The sequence below is a fragment of the Podarcis pityusensis genome, assembly GCF_964106645.2.
Source record: "Podarcis pityusensis genome assembly, chromosome: 12".
In the NCBI taxonomy this organism is placed as follows: Eukaryota; Metazoa; Chordata; class Lepidosauria; order Squamata; family Lacertidae; genus Podarcis; species Podarcis pityusensis.
The window spans coordinates 36,491,148-36,510,101 of record NC_138037.1 but is presented as its reverse complement, the minus strand read 5'-3'; the positions used below and the strand labels follow the sequence as shown (position 1 = coordinate 36,510,101).

Sequence of the window (18,954 nt, the reverse complement as noted above, 5' to 3'; positions counted from 1 at the left end):
GGAAAACAGAGGCTTAAAATAAAGTCACGGGTGTTGCGCCGAGAAATGGCTAAGAGCAACAAATGAGAAGGCTGTTGATTCTGTTGTTTGGCGCCTCTTCAGGGGTCCAGCACAAGTAGGGGAGATGAAGGCAGCAGACATTTATATTCCTGTAAGACAGAGCTTTCCAAACTTTTCATGTTGGTGACGCACTTTTTAGACATGCACCATTTTGTGACACGGTAATTCAGTTTTACTAGCAAACCACAGGTTAAACTAGGCATAGGCAAACTCAGCCTTCCAGATGTTTTGGGACTACAGTTCCCATCATCTCTGACCATTGGTCCTGTTAGCTAGGGATCATGGGAGTTGTAGTCCCAAAACATCTTGGAGGGCTGGGTTTGCCTATGCCTGGGTTAAACTAACCCCTTTCCAGCCCTGGGAGGTGCATGGGGAGTGTTCTTGCGACACACCTGCACAATGCAGCCAACATACATTTTGGAAAGCTCTGCTATAAGAGTCTGGTGTGTAGGCATTAAGTCAGGGTTTTCCAGGAGCAAAGCCAAGGCACAAAGCTGCCCTGCAGGTCGGCTCTCAAAAAGTATGCAGATCTAGGAAATGGGTATTGGACATTCTTAGCCCGCAGTAAAAGGGATCTGCTCGGCAGAAATATCCTGCCTATAGAGTTTGGATTTGATATCCCGCTTTATCACTACCCTTAGGAGTCTCAAAGCGGCTAACATTCTCCTTTCCCTTCTTCCCCCACAACAAACACTCTGTGAGGTGAGTGGGGCTGAGAGACTTCAAAGAAGTGTGACTAGCCCAAGGTCACCCAGCAGCTGCATGTGGAGGAGTGGAGACGCGAACCCGGTTCCCCAGATTACGAGTCTATTGCTCTTAACCACTACACCACACTGGCTCTCCTAGGCTTCTCAGAGGCATCTGGTTGGCTATGCTGAAAAACAAGATGCGAGAGACAGTGTGTGGTCTGATGGTTAGAGTGTTAGAAACTGAGGTTTAAAAGCTGGGAGCCAAATGGCAACTTAAACCTCGGCTTCAGTCACCACAACAGAATGCCTAGGTGCCCCACAGACCAGCTGATCTGTGCAGCTGTCTTTGGGGGCCGAGCTCCTGTGCAAATCGGTTGGCTTGCACAGAACCAAAAGGTGTGTTTCGTTTGGTGCCATGCTGCCCCACAAGCCAGCTGCCTGGCAGCTGCACCAGCTAGCCAGATGGAGATGCTAGTGGCCAAAATGTGGCGACCAGACATCTCCAACTCCTTGCAAAAGGCTGCTTGGGCCTGTCGTGAAACGTGACTGGCACCCGGTTAGTTTCCATCTCTGGATGGTTGGATTATGGCCCGGGAGACCAGGGTTTGAATCCCCACTCAGCCATGCAGCTTGCTGTGTGATCTTGGGACAGTCCCTGTTAACATTTCTATTCCACCCTAAGGAGCAGACGTGTGGAACTGTTGCGCGTCACATGTCTGTTTACATTCCAGCACAGCTTGCTGGGAACTTCCGTTGTGTGTATAGCTTTTGCTTTTCCTGTTCTCTCTCAGAAGACGAGAGAGAGAGAGAGAGAGACATGTTTCTTTGTCCTGATTTATGATTAATAAATCTGTAGTTGTAGTGTGCTTTCGCAAACCTCACGCCTATTCTGTATGTGCAGTTCGCTCTGCTGATATTGTGCCTGGCTTTGAAGTCTGGGTCGCTGGTTTACATCGGAACAGATGCCGATGGTCTTCGAAGCGGGAAGACTGGAGGGAGACGGCCCAGTTGGGACTAGCCACCTGGCCTCCCGGCCCTCTGCATGCCGACAGTCCCTGCCTCTCAGCCTAACCTACCCCATAAGATCGTTGTGAGGATTTTTTTAAAAAAGGGGGAGGGAGAGAAGAAAACCATGTACAGGTTCTTGGAAGAAAAGGTGGAATGTAAATGTACTAAATAAATAAACAGCCTTGATAGCAGGACTTTTCTTCAATGGCCTTCTGAGAGTTTTGAGACAGTTCTTATGGGGCACTGAGAGTGCTAGCAAGACTTCTCCTCAAAACACGCTCACTTCACGGGTTCAGAAGAAGTTATAGTGACTGGAAACAAGAAGAAGGATAATCTGCTGTACACAGTTTTACAATGGAACAAAGAGATGCCAGAGGAACAATATCGTCATCGGTATAATTTACTGAATTCATTACTAGCCCTTTTAACATCAGGACCCAGGGCAGGTAACAACAATGTAAAATTCAGTACGGTAAACAGTTTAAAGCGGAAAGCGTCAGTCAATGGGTACGTTTGGTTCTTGGGGGTAAGGGTGATGACAGACAAGCACAGGGCTCTTGGTATTGCTGGTTAAAGACTTGCAGTAAGTTGCCCTGATTACATAAGGATGTAGGGAGATTGAGAGATCGTTCCATAGCTCATTGAATTTAGCTCAATGAACCATAGCTCAATGAACTTAGGGGTTAGGCCGCTCTCTTTTGCATTTCAATGGAGGGTGGAGGCTAGCACACGATTCCTATCCTTCCAAGTTTAGCAACTGCAGATAGCTTCATGGCAGAGCGGGGATTTGAACCCTGGCCTCCCAGGTCTTAGTCAAAAATTTAACCACTACACCACTCCGGTTTGGGATTCTTTGGGGAAGGCAGGACTGTCAAACCAGTACAGTAGTGCTTTAAATGTATTGGTGCAGATGTGGCCTCAGACATAATTAGTGGTTACCTATAAAGGTAAGAGAGACGCGGGTGGCGCTGTGGGTTAAATCACAGAGCCTAGGACTTGCCGATCAGAAGGTTGGCGGTTTGAATCCCCGTGACAGGGTGAGCTCCCGTTGCTCAATCCCTGCTCCTGCCAACCTAGCAGTCTGAAAGCATGTCAAAGTACAAGTAGATAAATAGGTACCGCTCCAGCGGGAAGGTAAATGGCGTTTCCGTGTGCTGCTCTGGTTTGCCAGAAGCGGCTTAGTCATGCTGGCCACATGACCCAGAAGCTGTACACCGGCTCCCTCGGCCAGTAAAGTGAGATGAGCGCTGCAACCCCAGAGTCGGCCACAACTGGACCTAACGGTCAAGGGTCCCTTTACCTTATAAAGGTAAGATGTGTTTCAGCATTAGAATTAATACCAGTATTATCATTAGGTAAAGGTAAAGGAGCCGGCGTACAGCTTCTGGGTACCTATTTATTTCCGCAGCGGTACCTATTTATCTACTTGCACTTTGACGTGCTTTCGAACTGCTAGGTTGGCAGGAGCTGGGACCGAGTAACGGGAGCTCACCCCGTCGCGGGGATTCGAACCGCCGACCTTCTGATCGGCAAGTCCTAGGCTCTGTGGTTTAACCCACAGCGCCACCCGTGTCCCAGTATTACTATATTATTATTATTATTATTATTATTACAATTTTAATATTAATAGATTATATAATGTTGGAAATGTGATAATCCTTACATCTCTGAATGTGAAGCAAAATACAATCGTACCACGGAAGTCGAACGGAATCCATTCCAGAATGTTCAGAAACCAAGGTGCGGCTTCCGATTGGTTTCTGACTGCACAAGCACGCTGGAAAAAATAGCGGAAGCCACGCCAGATGTTCGGCTTCTAAAAAAACATTCAAAAACCGAACACTCACTTCCGGTTTTCGATTGTTTGGGAGCCGGAACGTTAAATTCCCAAGGCATCCGGGAGCTGAGGTACGACTGTAGGTTCCTGTTGTTTCTCCAAAAGAACATTTTCTTTTGCAATAAATGCCCACCTTCTCCAATTTTTCAGTACCCCCTCAAGGGTAATCCTTAGTGGTTAGAGAATGGTGGGCAAGGACTGCAGAGAAACCCAGGTTCAAATTCCCACACAGTCACAAACCACACTACGAAAGTCACTATCTCTCAGTCAAACCTACCCATCGGGACCACTGCCAAGAAGATCTAGTGGAAGGGCAATGCCTGTCTTCTTGAAGGAAAGGAGTAGAAATGCAATACAGTGGTACCTCTGGTTACATACTTAATTCGTTCCGGAGGTCCGTTCTTAACCTGAAACTGTTCTTAACCTGAAGCACCACTTTAGCTAATGGGGCCTCCCACAGCCGCCACGCCGCCAGAGCACAATTTCTGTTCTCATCCTGAAGCAAAGTTCTTAACCCGAGGTACTATTTCTGGGTTAGAGGAGTCTGTAACTTGAAGCGTATGTAACCTGAAGCATATGTAACCCGAGGTACCACTGTAAATTGTTTAATGAATAATTAGAAGGAGTTAATTGTCATTATAATAACTTATTTATTTACATTGGTGGGGTGTGTTCCACTTGTTTCTAAACATGCCAGCGCAATTCTCTTTATGCATTTCCTGAGCACATGTACAGCTTGAACCTCCCGCTTGCTAAAAGTTGGAACAGAAAATACATCCCACGCCACACCGGTCCGGCAAGGGCTAAAAGGTTTTGTGAAAATCCTTCGAAGACAAACAACTCTTACAACATTCCAGGATGTTGTTTTTGGAACCCCTGGCAAAATAATTTTTTTGGATGAGGGCCACTTCCATTTCTCAACACACTATCTCCGCCCAAAGATACTAAAAAGATGATCTGATTCATTATCATGCATCCACCTGACACACGGGCAATTAGCACTCACACATTCCTTTAGATTCCTTTAGTAGTTACCCAGGAGTTAATCGTTGTTGTTGTGCATATGCAAAATGACTGACTACTGAGTTTAACCCGGAGGCAAAAGAAGCTGGAAAAGAGAACCAGGATATTCACTGGAATAGTGTCACAATGTTTTTCTTTTCCGGAAACTTAGTCAGACTTTTAGTAAATAGGATTCTTTCTTACATAATGAAATGCATTGGAGCCAACTAAGTTTTACTCAAGAGTAGTCCCACTGGAATTAATAAACATAAGTTACTCATATCCTCTCATTTCAACAAGTCATCTCTGTGTATGCCTAACATGAGATTCAATCCCTGTGTCTTGTTTTTCTTCTTTGTAAATGGAGTATGAGAATATGGGAGAAATTAATTTTCTTCCACAAAAATCAAATGGTAGAGACAGAAAATATTTTAATACGCAGAGGTCACTGCCGCTGACTCACACTTTAGTTGTTTTGCCTCACCTTAATCTCTGTTGAACATCTAGCAAGCTGGGATAAAGCAAAACATTAAGAGATAACATATTTTGGCATTTGGACTGAAATTAAGTTTATATTGATGTCTGATACCTGCCTGACTGGAGCAGGATCTAGGTTTTTGAGCAGGTGGATTAACGGTTAGAGTGTTTGACTAGAGCCTAGGAGGCCAGGGTTCAAATCTCCACTCAGCCAGGAAGCCCACTGAGTGCCCTTGGGCCACCCATTGCCTCAGCCTAGCCTACCTCTTAGGGCTGTTGTGGGAATTAAATGAGGAGGGTAGATGTATATACCATCCTGAACTTCTTGGATAAAACCCACCTCACAGAGTTCTTGTGAAGACAAAACTGAGAGCGGGGGGGGGGGGGGACATCACCTTGAGCTCCTTGAAGAAGAGGTCTACTCAGGTGAACAGTTTTACGTAAGAGCAGGGAGGTTGTACAAAACAGTAGATAAATAGAATCCTAGAACTGTAGAGCAGGAAGGGACCCAACGGGTCATCTCCCCCCAATGCAGGGGGGAGAATCCCTAACATTCAAACTGTATTTAAAAATATCCAATGGAGGACAGCCTGCCACCTTCCAAGGCAAGTCTGAACAGCTCTTAACCATCGGAAAGCTCTTCCTAATGTCTTTCTGTGGAAAGAGGAGACGCTGTGGAAAGAGGAGACGTGGAAAGAGGATAGTGGCTCCCAGGGGTGGCCCGTCCTATTTTGCCACCCGAGGCAAAACAGGAATTGCCCACCACCCCATCCCACCAAACACACACATACTCTTCCGCCAGGGCACTCCAGATGAGCAGCAATGCCATGTGCCAGAACACCTCCCTCTCAGTGGCGGAAGCAGTGGAGTGGCTGGAGCACTGCCTCTTTCACTTCCAGTGCTTGAGGCAGGTCGTCCACCACGCCTCATGGGCGGGCCGGCTCTGGTGGTTCCACATCTATGAAATGAACTATCTTGGGAGGGGGTTTATCTCCACGTCGACTCTACACATTCCAGCCCTCCTATGAGCAGACTATTTCAAGGATCAGGGTGGTTTTTTAGCACACAAAGTGGCTCTTCAGAACCAATTCACAATCCACCACATAAAAGCAAAGGAACTCCACAACCGCAGCTACTGGTTCTCATGACTTGCCACAGCACTTTCCGTTTGGGAAGTGTCAGACAGACTGGCCTGTGTTTCCCCTTACAACAAGCTGGACTACAACTCCCATAATTCCCGGCCTGATCCCTGGCAATCAAAAGTGCTGCCTGGAGCTGATTTAAGATGGAGTCCAAAAGAATCGGGGGGCGGGGGAGTGGCGCAGGTATAAACGTTCAACGTCTGGAAGGCCATCCCTCCTTTACAAACAACCCTGTGACACTTGGACATCTTCATCTCTGCATAGATGCATAGATGTGAAGCCTGAGGCCAAAAACAGTTCTTCGTTCAAGGCCTCACCCTTTGCCAACAGCAGAGGTGGAAGCTAAAAATAGCTCTCATTAATCCGCGCCCCATTGAAGCACAAGTCATTGATAATAATCAACACATTCCATTTGCCTAAACCCAGCCTTCAGCAACCTAGTGCCTGCCAGATGTTGATGGACTACCAATCCCATCAACCTTGACTACTGGCCATGTTGGCTGGGGCTGATGGGAGTTGGAGTACAAAATTTCTAGAGGTTGGGGAAGCCTAGCTTTAGCTCATGCATTAATAAAGGGGGGGAAAGTAGTTATTTTATAAAATAATAAATTAATATAAATAAATTTTATAAAATAAAATAAAATAAAAAATACTCAGTTTAAGGGGTTTCCTGCATGTCCTGTAGAGGGAAGTGAGGGGTAGACGAAGACCATCATGGGAAGCTAGCCCACCTAGAGCAGGGATGTCCAACAGGTCAATCGCTATCTACTGGTCGATCGCAGGGTGTCCCTCATCCCTGGTCGATTGCGTGATCCTGATCGATTCCCCCCCCCCCCGATAAAACTCAACAACTTTGGGTCTTCCTCCCCCCCAAAATGCTGAACAACTCTGACCAATGCTGCCCCCAAAAGCTCAACAACCTTGGTCAATCCAATGGGTAGATCACCGCCAGGTTTTTTTTAGTGGGAGTAGATCGCAGTCTCTTGGAAGTTGGACATCCCTGATCTAGAAGGGGGGAAAATCTGACCTTAAACCTCCACTGCCTTGTGAGATATCTTCAGGAGAAGGAAAGGCTAAGGAGTAAACCCTTCTCAAATCTGGAGGGGAGTCCCTAAGACGGCTGGATGATGTCTTGTACACCTCCTTCCAAAAACTCATGAAGCCAAGCTGGTGTCAAACGTATCGCTCAGTGAGGCCAAGACTAGGGGTCTTGTCAGGGCAGCCCCGGACCTCCAGACACACAGCCCAGCCTTGCGCCCCAGTGCTTCTGTGCTACTAATGCAACAGTGTGACTTCACTCCCAGAAGCGCACTCTACAGCATGGGTAGGCAAACTAAGGCCTGGGGGCCGGATCCAGCCCAATTGCCTTCTAAATCTGGTCCGCGGACGGTCCAGGAATCAGCATGTTTTTACATGAATAGAAAGTGTCCTTTTCTTTAAAATGCATCTCTGGGTTATTTGTGGGGCATAGGAATTCGTTCATATTTTTTTTCAAAATATAGCCTGGCCCCCCACAAGGTCTGAGGGACAGTGTACCAGACCCCTGCTGAAAAAGTTTGCTAACCCCTGGTCTCTTGAGACAGACCGATGCCAACAACCTTTTATAATGGCTTCCTAACAACGGCTATATAAGGTTATAAGCCAAGGCCATGATTTGCCCTCCAACCTCTATGTAAGGGTTGCTCCCAGTCAGCTCACCTGGTCCGCCCCCCAATGTCTCTCTTGGGCAGGCTACAAGTCTAGCCAAAGAAGGCAACCCGGTCTCCAGGCTTTCCCTGACTTGTTTACTGAGGCTGCTTATCAGATGTTTAACCCACATGTTTAGTGTTTGGACAGGAAAGGATCAGAGGGAATCTGCCCCTTTTGCAATGGTCCGTCTGAGCTACTGTTTTCAAAAGGGTGCAGGGGAGAGGTATGATTTGCTGAAAATTGGGAGAAGTCAGGGGTAGGACTGGTCCATTCATTAAAGGTAAAGGGACCCCTAACCATTAGGTCCAGTCGTGGCCGACTCTGGGGCTGCGGCACTCATCTCGCTTTATTGGCCAAGGGAGCCGGCGTACAGCTTCTGGGTCATGTGGCCAGCATGACTAAGCCACTTCTGGCGAACCAGAGCAGCGCATGGAAACACCGTTTACCTTCCCGCTGGAGCGGTACCTATTTATCTACTTGCACTTTGACGTGCTTTCAAACTGCTAGGTTGGCAGGAGCAGGGACCGAGCAACGGGAACTCATGGGGATTCGAACCGCCGACCTTCTGATCGGCAAGTCCTAGGCTCTGTGGTTTAACCCACAGCGCCACCCGCGTCCCTGGTGCGTTCATTAAGGCCTCCTAAATTAGCATCATAACTGAGACCCTAACATGAGTCCTAGGTCTTCCTTGGCCACTCCTGCCTTCTAGCAACTGCACTCACTGCACACTGTAGAAGACAAATGCAAGGCTTCCAACTGCAGAGCCACTTGCAAAGAAATTCCTGTGAACCGACTCCCAAGGGAAAGAGGAAGCAACAGCCACTTAGGGCACTGTAAAGCCAGGAGAAATACCTCTTCGCCTGAGACTGCGTCATCTCTCTGTCCATAATTACTCCACTGTGCTCAGGGCTACTTCAGATTTTCCATGCTTCTGACTAATGCCAAACAATTATTTAGGTAAGTGTGGGCCTGCCAGAGGCGGCATGCAATGAAGAAGCCATGAGAATTGGTGAAATCCATCACGAAAGGTAAAAAAGGAGAAGCAACGGCTTGCTAAAGGAGCAATATAGTAGGGGGGAATGGAAGAATACTACAAGACAATGGCTGGGTGGCCACAGGTTCCCCATCTCTCTTTCTCATGCACAAGCAGAATGGTGCAACATTCCTGCCTGGACCATGGGCAAAGGTACCAATCGTACGCATGCTTAAAATAAAGGAAAACACAGAGATAGCTCCTTGGAAAACCATGGTTTGCTGTTGCAGCAACACGTGGCAAACTCTGGTATACCCAAACCATAATTTGCTCTTCAATCAGCCTCTCAAACCAGTGTCAAACTGTTGTCTGGGATCCTGGTAAACAATGTAAACAATGACTACAGCAAACCAGAACTTGCCGCCTTTGAACGCAACAACAAACTCCGGCTTGCCAACAAACCAGAAGTCAGTTTAGAAATCGCAGCATGTGAAGGGAGGAGGATGAGGGAACATGTGCACCTGAGGCTCCCAGGGACTCTGCTTGTGCATTGTAACACAGGGGTGGAGAACCTTAGAAACCGCCAGATGTTGTTGAACTACAACTCCCATCATCCCCAGCAGGCATGGTGAATGGTCAGGGATGATGGGAGTTGTAGTTCAACAAAACCTGCAGGGCCAAAGGTTCCCTACCCTTGATGTAATGCCAAACCACAGTTTGGTGTTACATCTGATATGAACAGGCCATTGATAGGTTGACCCAGATGGGTGTTCATTCTTTATTACTTCCAATTAGGCCAACCTAAATAAATTAAATTTTATTCCATGGATTATTAACTCTTGACTGCAAAAGTATTTATCTTAGGCTGCCTATACAGCCACCGTCCATAGCTTTTATTTTTGTTACAGACAGATGCCAACAAAAAAAAGTATTGTTTACTATATTCTAAGTGCCACTCCTGTTCATTTATTTGACTTGGACAAGCAAATGTCCCAGAATCAGAAAAGGCACAGCCATAAGCATTATCTAGTTAGAACAAATCCTCTTACCTAGTGTCAATGGGTACAAAATTGAGCAAGAGGCAAGAAGACACATTCCTTTGACTTATTTGCTTGCGAATGAGGACAGACCAGTTGCCTCCACAGAATAGCAGACCATGAGAGTAGAATCACAGATCTGGGGTGCTTGGCACCTGACTTTTCTCCTACAACACCCATCAACTGATTTCCTGAAATGTTGGCTGGGAACAGCTAAGGAATTTTTGAAGAACAGCTAAAACAAACAGCCTCCTCAGTCTGCTTCCTGCTGATAGCATCACCACTACTCCAGGGGTGGGAAACCTGTGACCTTCCAGATGTTTTCCTTTCCAGATGTTTTCATAGAATCATAGAGTTTAAGGGACCTTGAGAATCACCTGCAATACAGGAATATGCAGCTGTCCCTTAGGGGGATCAAACCTGCAACCTTGGCACTATCAGCACCACGCTGCAACCAACCAAGCGATCCAGCCCTTGCTGGACTACAACTCCCATCAGCCTCTTCCAGCATGGCCACTGGCCATGGAGAACAGGAACTGTAGCAACATCTGAATGGCCACCAGTTCCCCATCCCTGGCCTATTCTTTGATCTAGGGCTCCTGACACAATCAGTTCCCTTTCTGTAAATGCCCACAACTTTCATTACTTGCTGTGGCAGCAATGCATATTACAGTACACCATATGTATCAACACAGTAATCTCAAAAAGGAATATGAATCTCAAGGCATCATTGAGTACTTACCCAGGGTTAATGGGAGCTTGTTTTGTACACACAAACTTGTTGATAGGATTTAGCAGGCAACGACCCAAAGCGGATCAGTCAAAACTTCAAATGTTTGTTGAAAACTACAAGAGATGCAATATAAGCGCATTAGTTGCTGGTAAGCGAGGCCATCTAAATTGCAGCTATTTCAAACGCACTATAGTTTCCACTGATGGAAAATACTCGCCAGGTAAGCTCCAGTTCGCTGCCTGTGCTAGGAGCGCTCATTGTTGCTAAATTCTCAGTCGTATTATACAATGCCCAATTGCACAAGATGCCAAAGTTGTTTTGCTTAACCTTTAACCTTTGAACAATCCCACAGGTCCACATAGGGAGCTTCGGTTCAGTTTATTGCTAGCTGCCCGGCTGTGTTTGACCAGTATGCGGAAGTCACCTAAGCCCAGTGCAAACTGTCAATGCTACAGCAAATAGATGCAGGGCAGCAGTTCTCAAAATTATGGTCCACAAACCACTGATACATCCAGGTGGTCTACAATGTGCTTGTGGATGTGTGGTTGAAGATCAGACATGGCACACCCATTGCCATAAACAGCTGTACCGATTTATTTGTTTTAATTAAAACACATTTATTCAAAAGTTACAATGCAGCTTTGTCCACTGCCATAGTATCACAGAATGATCACTCCAATCCTCAGTCCCTCATCACTGTCATGTTGGCTCATCAAATAGAATTATAGAGTCACAGACTTGTAGAGTTGGAAGGGACCCCAAGGGTCATCTAGCCCAACCCTCTGTACTGCAGGAATCTCAACTAAAGCATCCATGGCAGATGGCCATCCAACCTCTGCTTAAAAACCTCCAAGGAAGGAGAGTCCACAACCTCTCTCAAGGGAGACCCTCAAAAGGATCCCAACTACTGATCTAATTTACTAGATCAGTCTGATTTTTGCTTCTATTATTCCTTATATTGTGCTTCGTTGTATTACAGCTTGGATTCTACAGCATACAATAAATACAATCTATAAGAAATAAAAGAAGCAACAAAAATACAGTGGTACCTCGGATTAAGTACTTAATTCGTTCCAGAGGTGCGTTCTTAACCTGAAACTGTTCTTAACCTGAAGCACCACTTTAGCTAATGGGGCCTCCTGCTGCTGCCACGCCGCCAGAGCACGATTTATGTTCTCATCCTGAAGCAAAGTTCTTAACCCAAGGTACTATTTCTGGGTTAGCGGAGTCTGTAACCTGAAGCGTATGTAACCTGAAGCGTATGTAACCACTGTACAATTAATGGTCGTACAGCATCTAACACAGTACATTGCAATTGCTGTCAAAAGCAGAAAACTTATTGTGTGGGCTACAACGGAATGTCTAGGCAACTTTTTTTGCAGTGAAATGTATTATTATTATTATTATTATTATTATTGTTATTGTTATTTCCATTTTCATAACACTTTATATTTTTAAAAGAAAATATTTCAAAGCAGTTTGCAACACATTAAAACATCAGATAAAGCAATCCAGAATAAAACAAATGCAAGCTTCAAGGAAAATATTTCAGATCCTTCTCTGACAATTTGCTTTCCCCATATTTATTTACCCACTTGATTTCTAGAGCTGCCCCAGGGCAGAAGTTCTCTAGGAAGCCAATATAATGTTGACGCCGAAATTTAAAAGCAAGATCCAAGAAGCATAGAATCCTAATCCTAAATCTGATTTCCACTCATCACCTACCTAAACTTTCAGGAAGAGGCTGTTCCACCTCCCTTTCAGTCTACAGTGGTACCTCGCAAGACGAAATTAATCCGTTCCGCGAGTCTCTTTGTCTTGCGGTTTTTTCGTCTTGCGAAGCACGGCTATTAGCGGCTTAGCGGCTTTAAGAAAAAGGAAACAAACTCGCAAGAACTCGCAAGACATTTCGTCTTGAGAAGCAAGCCCATAGGGAAATTCGTCTTGCGGAACGACTCAAAAAACGGAAAACTCTTTCGTCTTGCGCGTTTTTCGTCTTGCGAGGCATTCGTCTTGCGAGGTACCACTGTATATGCATATTAAATATTTGAATACTGTTTGGCGTCCCACTTTTCCTTATTCCAGACAGCCCATTTTTATTCTATTTTGAAACAGCATTTATTTGTGTTTTTTAAGCATAATACTGATTAGAAATGTGATTGCTTTCTATAGGTATCTCATTTGTTTTTATTCTTCTTTATTTTTACCTTTATATACCACCCTACATCCAAAGTTCTAAGGGCGGTTCACAACATAAAAATGCAAAATGAAAACACAAATATTAATGTCTGGATGTGGTTTGGCTCCCAATTTACTCGAGACTGGTTGTATTTTGTAATGTCGATCATTTTTAAAATTTTGGTATCCATTAGAAATTGTGACTGCATCTTCCAGAAAAAACTGGGAAAGACCCCTCTATGAAACTCTGGGGTGTCCCTGCTGGCCAAAAGAGATAGCACAGAGCAAGGTGGATCAATGGCATGATTTAGTTATAAGGCAGCTTCTTAAGTTCCTAAAGTCGCGATGGAGAACCTGTAGCCCCCATATAAGTTGCTGGACTCCCAAAGTCCATCAACCCCCAGCCAGTAGGGCCAATGGGCAGTAAGGATATTGTCTTCCAGCAACCTTTGAGAGCCATCAAATCCCAATCCCCACCCCTTACCTAAGGAGACTAGTGTGCCTGTGGAAATGACCTGGAACACATCCAAACCTAAAAGCAGGCACAATCTTCCTATCACTTCCAGCGTCACCCCGTCAGCTGTGACAAATGCCGGGCTGGGCACGCCTATGAGGTGACCCACAAACTGACCTCATGCATTTTCCTCTTTGCTAAAGAGCTTTAATCTCCAGAGGTGAATCACAGTGACGTCCCAGCAGGACGAGCAAAGGCAGCGTTGTTGTTGTTGTTCATAGAATCATAAGAGTTGGAAAGGGTTGCCAGGATCATCTAGTCCAAACCCCTCACCCAACATGGGGCTGAAACCCATGACCCTGAGATTAAGATTCTCATGCTCTACCGACAGAGCTACTACTACTATTTACTACTACTACTACTACTACTATTTACTACTACTACTACAACTATTATTATTATTTACTACTAGTAGTAGTATTCTGTATTCACTTTTTCACCCTGGGCACCAGCAACGCGCTTAAAACAAAGGCACCCTTGCCGGAAAGCCACCAGATCTCTTTAAAAAAAGATCCCCCGGGGCTCTTCTTAAAGCCTCCTGCCCTAACTGCACTCAGGACCGGAGGATGTGGGTTTGAGCCCTACGATGGGCAAACGATTCCTGCGAGGGGTTGGACTAGATGACTTTCAGAGGTCCCTTCCAATTGTATGATTCCTGCCGCTGCCTTCCAAGGAGGCATCGCTAGCGGTCTGAAGCGGGTCGGGGAGAGATCGATGCCTCAACCCCCTGGGGGGGGGGGTGACGGCGGGGGAGAGACCACCTCCAGGACCAGCAATCGGGGAAAGACCCGGTTCCGACGTTCATCCCGCGCAGCATCAGCGGCCAAAGCCCACCCTGCTGGGTTTCCTCGTTCCCGTAGAAACCGAAACCGCGAGGCAAACCGAGGCGCTTTTGCCCTGCCTGGTGGGGCTGCTTCTCGGGGGACTTACCTGGGCGCCGTTTCCCGCAATGAGACCGCCGGCGGCAGCAGTAGCCCGAAACTCTGCGCTGCCGTCGCTAAGACGCGCCGACGAATGAATAAGAAGCAGCAGCCGAGGCGGCTTCGGGGCAGGAGCGAAGAGCTCGCAGACACGTGATCGCCAGCGAGAGGAGGAGGAGCCGCGGAGGGCGGCGTCACGTGATACGATTACGCCGAGGAGCCGGGGGGGGGAGGCGGGAGGGATAACAATGGAAGGAGGCTGGGAGAGCGCCTGGCTTGATCAGAAAGACCAGAAGGAAGGCGGGGGTGGCGGGGAAATGAAAGGGAATCAGGATTGCAGCCTGTCTGGGTCCCGCAAGTTTGATAAGGAGGCGCCGAAGGCTTGGGAAGATCAATTCAGTGGGGAAATACTTTATTTAGCAGAAGGCACTTTTTTAGCGCTGCACATTTAGCAGATATTTAGCAGAAACACACACACACACACACACACACACACACACACACACACACGTGTAAAGGGACCCCTGACCATTAGGTCCAATCGTGATTGACTCTGGGGTTGCGGCGCTCATCTCGCTTTATTGGCTGAGGGAGCTGGCGTACAGCTTCCGGGTCATGTGGCCAGCATGACTAAGCCGCTTCTGGTGAACCAGAGCAGCACACGGAAACGCCGTTTACCTTCCTGTCGGAGCAGTACCTATTTATCTACTTGCACTTTTTTGCATGCTTTCGAACTGCTAGGTTGGCAGGAGCTGGGACCGAGCAACGGGAGCTCACCCCGTCGCAGGGATTCAAACCGCCGACCTGATCGGCAAGTCCTAGGCTCTGTTGTTTAACCCACAGCGCCACCCACGCCCACGTCCCATATATATATATATATATATATATATATACCGTAATAAGCAACAATTGTGCAGTTAAAGAAAATGAAAATGAAAAGTCGGACAACAAACAGCCACTTTCTTGCGGTACCCCAAATAGAGAGAGAAAGATGATTGCGGCACTTGAGGACATCAGAAGCAGATATTTAGCAGACGTCACATTCTTTTAAATATATACAATACACAATTGTGCAGTTAAAGAAAATGAAAAGTCAAACAACAAACAGCCACTTTCTTGTGGTACCCCAAATAGAGACAGAAAGATGATTGTGGCACTTGAGGACATCAGAAGCCTCAGGAGTCCAGACCAAAGGCCTATAGCAGGGATCAGGAACCTCACACCCGCAACCCAAATGCAGCCCTCAGGGCTCATTCTCCTTCCCAGGACATGCCCTTGCCCTCCCTTGCTCCATCCCCAGTGGCTTGCGGTCACAACTATGGAAACTAGGCTAGTACCCCAACTGTTCCCCTGGTGCCTCCTGCCCAAGGCCTGAAAAGCTTCTGAACAGCTTAGGGGGAAGGTACAATGCTCACCCTGCAACGTCAGTCTCCCTTGCAAGCTGGTGCCTCTGGCCCAAGGAGTTTAAGGTGGTGTACATGTTTCTCCTCCTTTTATTACCGCCCCCCCCACCCAGTTAGGCTGAAAGGTCCAAGGTCACTGTTATAAGAATTTTAAAGTCTCAAATATAGAATAAATATTCATAAATGCTCACATATCTCAATATATGAACCATGTGTCTGAAATAGTGTGGGAGAGCAATCCTGAAGCCCTTTTGACTCTCCCAATGACCTCAAATATTCCTCTGCAGTAATGGAGGCAAATGGGGAAAGCCTTCCCATTGTCATTTTTTGCTTGCAAATCCTGTCTTAAGGGCACATTTGTGTATGAATAGGGTGAGCCTGTGACCTGGATTCAGGAACTAAAGTATTAACTATCACAAAAGAATGTCCAGATTGCCTGGGTAATGTAATCAGTGACCATTATCAGGTATCCTGGGAGGCAAGATTTCTGCTGTAGACAGCCTCCTTCTGTGATGTATGTATGATGTTCTAGGGGGGTGGTCTTGGGCTACAGGGTGGACAATTTCTGTTTAATATTTTGTTGGGAGCCACCCAGAGTGGCTGAGGAAACCCAGCCAGATGGGCGGGCTACAAATAATAAATTGTTATTATTATTATATTTATTTATTTATTTATTTAAAAGTCTATATAAGGGCTTACGCACCATTGTTCAGGGTTCTCCTCCCTCCTGTGGGGATCCTATTGCAACAGTTCCTTGAATAAAACTGCTTCTCAATTTTCTTCTTTGGCGATCACTCGTAGCTGAGTAAGGTTGTCTTCCATAAACACGGTTTTAACAATGAGTCCGTAAGTGACTGTGGAGGCCAATTCTGGACCCACACATCCTTCCACAGTGGGGACATTGGTTTGCGGACGAGAGTTGATCACAGTGTGGATTTGCCAAGGATGCCTTCCTCTTAGCACGTTTCTCCCTTGTGTCCTGAGTTTGAGTATCTTCAAAGCCCGTGACACCTTTGGTAAAGGCTCTTCTCCAACTGGGGCGCTTGCAGACCAGTGTTTCCCAGTTGTCAGTGTTTATACTACATTTTTTTAGATTTGCCTTGAGACAATATACTCTGGTTGGCCTCTGTTATTTCTTCTACTGATAGGCAACCCACTTAAGCACTCTATATGGGCTCTGAAATACCCCATAATAAGGGAAAGGGAGCAGTTTTTCTTATAAGAGTCACCCAGGGATTTTACCTGCCGGGAATAATGTGTCCTTGCATTAGGACAATGGATGTAACTTGCCTGGATAGAGAGAGGTATGTGCGGGAAAATCCTGAATTTTGCCTGGCTTGAAAGTAGCCAACTTTACAAAGGCAAGGATCATATCAGTTGCTCCTCCCACTTTTGCACCTCTGACCATGTCCACCACCTTTATATTTTTCCTCTGCCCCCAGGTCGCCCATGTGTGAGAATGTGTCCCCAGGGCCTTAAAAATGTTCCCAAGTCCTGTCCCATCTGGTCCAGCATCTTTTTCCCACAGTGGCCAACCAGATGTTAATGGGGAGCATGAGCACAACATCATTCTCCTCACTTGTGATTCCTAGCCAACAGTTACTCAGGGGCATACTGCCTCCGACAATGCAAGGATAATATAGTCATCAAGGCTAATAGCCATTGATAGACTTATCCACTATGTATTCAAAGACTAGCAGGTTTCTAGAGAACAGGAAAGACCTGCTGGATCAGGTCACAACCTTCATTTAGTCCTGCCTCCTGCAATGACCAAAGAGAGAACTATAGTGGAGGCGGCCTTAGACCTAATCACACAATTGAGTCCACTTAGTTCAGTAATGTTCACACTCACAGTGAGTGACTCTCCAAGCAGGCCGGGTCATCATCTCCACCAGTGACAAAATTGGCAGGTGGGCGTGGCCACCCATATGTCCATCACAATGACACCTGGTGACATCTTTTGGCCTATGCAAATTGAAATCAAGCCATGCAGAGACATACGCTAGAGCAGGCATCCCCAAAATTGTTTTGGGACTACAATTCCCATCATCCCTGACCACTGGTACTGCTAGCTAGGGATGATGGGAGTCGTAGTCCCAAAACATCTGGAGGGCCGAGTTTGGGGATGCCTGTGCTAGAACTCTTCAAAGCACTCTGCAAGAAAGACCTGGGTGATCGGCAGACGTCGTGGAGTTCTTGCAGAATGCTCTGCCAGGGACTTCTCAAGAACCAAAAGTCTTGCAAAGACCATTGCAAACTGTTCTGCAAGACCTGACAATCGGCTGATAGCTGGGTCTTGCAGAGAGTGTTGCAAAGGGTTTTGGAGGTGCCCTCGATCAGCTCTTCAGTAGTCTCTTCAAAACACTTTCAGGGCATTTGAACCTGGCCATGCGTTCAGCAGTTTTTGAGGCCCTGCTTGTTTGCTTACCTTTAGGATCAGTTAGGATGGTGGGCAGGAGTGATGGGTCTTTTCAGGGACAACCCCTTCCCTACAGAACTAATTTTCTAGGGATATGCAATTGCCCTGTTTTTTAAAAGCCATTTTAAAAAAATCCACAGCAATTAATTTGTTCCCATTGTTCTTAGGTCGTTGCCATTTTAGAATATTTGCTTACAAATTTATTTACAAATGTATAAATATTCATTTAAATCTGCTAGTTTTAAAATATTATGCTGGTTTTAGATTGCTTAGTTATTTTGTGCTAGGCTGCCGCTTGCTTTACATTGGTTTGTAGAATGTTTTAATAAAATAAAGGAATCTTTGTCATGAGTAAAAAAGATGCAAGATGAATCGTAATGTCATACCTAAAGTACAACCTCTGACACCCTTGTGTTTTGCTGGTTACTTTCTGCTAAAGTTCACAAAGGGCATTGAAAAGCATGCAGAATAGCCCTGCATCAAACTCTGGGTTATGCAGAAGTTCATGTCAAACAAAACCTTTCTGCCATATCACCACGAATCTGCCCACAAATCCTGTTTGCTGGCCTGAGGAAAGCATCTAAAATGGAGAAACAAATTACGACAACATACCATGTCATGATCTTCCTGGCCTGCCAAGTTTCATACCAATTGTTTGGGGAGGGATAGTAACTCCAGGTGGGGGACGCACCTTGCTCCTTCTGGGCGCCCCACCTTCAATTCAGCTCTCACCTGTGGCTCCTAGAAGCTGTCAGCATACCACAGTGGCCACATCCTGGGAATGGCTTGAACTGAGCTATTAAACCAGGTGAGGGCAGCCAAAGGGTATCAAACTCTTGGTGAGTTAGGGTCTTCCCCTGCAGGCACCGGCAG

At 46.3% G+C, this 18,954-nt stretch overlaps 1 protein-coding gene across 2 annotated transcripts in view; it reads right to left on the bottom strand.

Annotated features, from left to right (window-relative positions):
- SNX10 (sorting nexin 10) overlaps positions 1-14,424 on the bottom strand; it is a 49,247-nt gene extending 34,823 nt beyond the window's left edge. For both annotated transcript variants that reach the window (XM_080975116.1, XM_080975117.1), the window contains exons 1-2: positions 14,270-14,424; positions 10,657-10,760 (exon numbers count right to left, since the gene is read on the bottom strand). The gene's annotated coding sequence lies outside the window, so the exon portion shown is untranslated. The remainder of the gene's footprint in view (positions 1-10,656; positions 10,761-14,269) is intronic.
- Between the last annotated feature and the right edge of the window lie 4,530 nt (positions 14,425-18,954).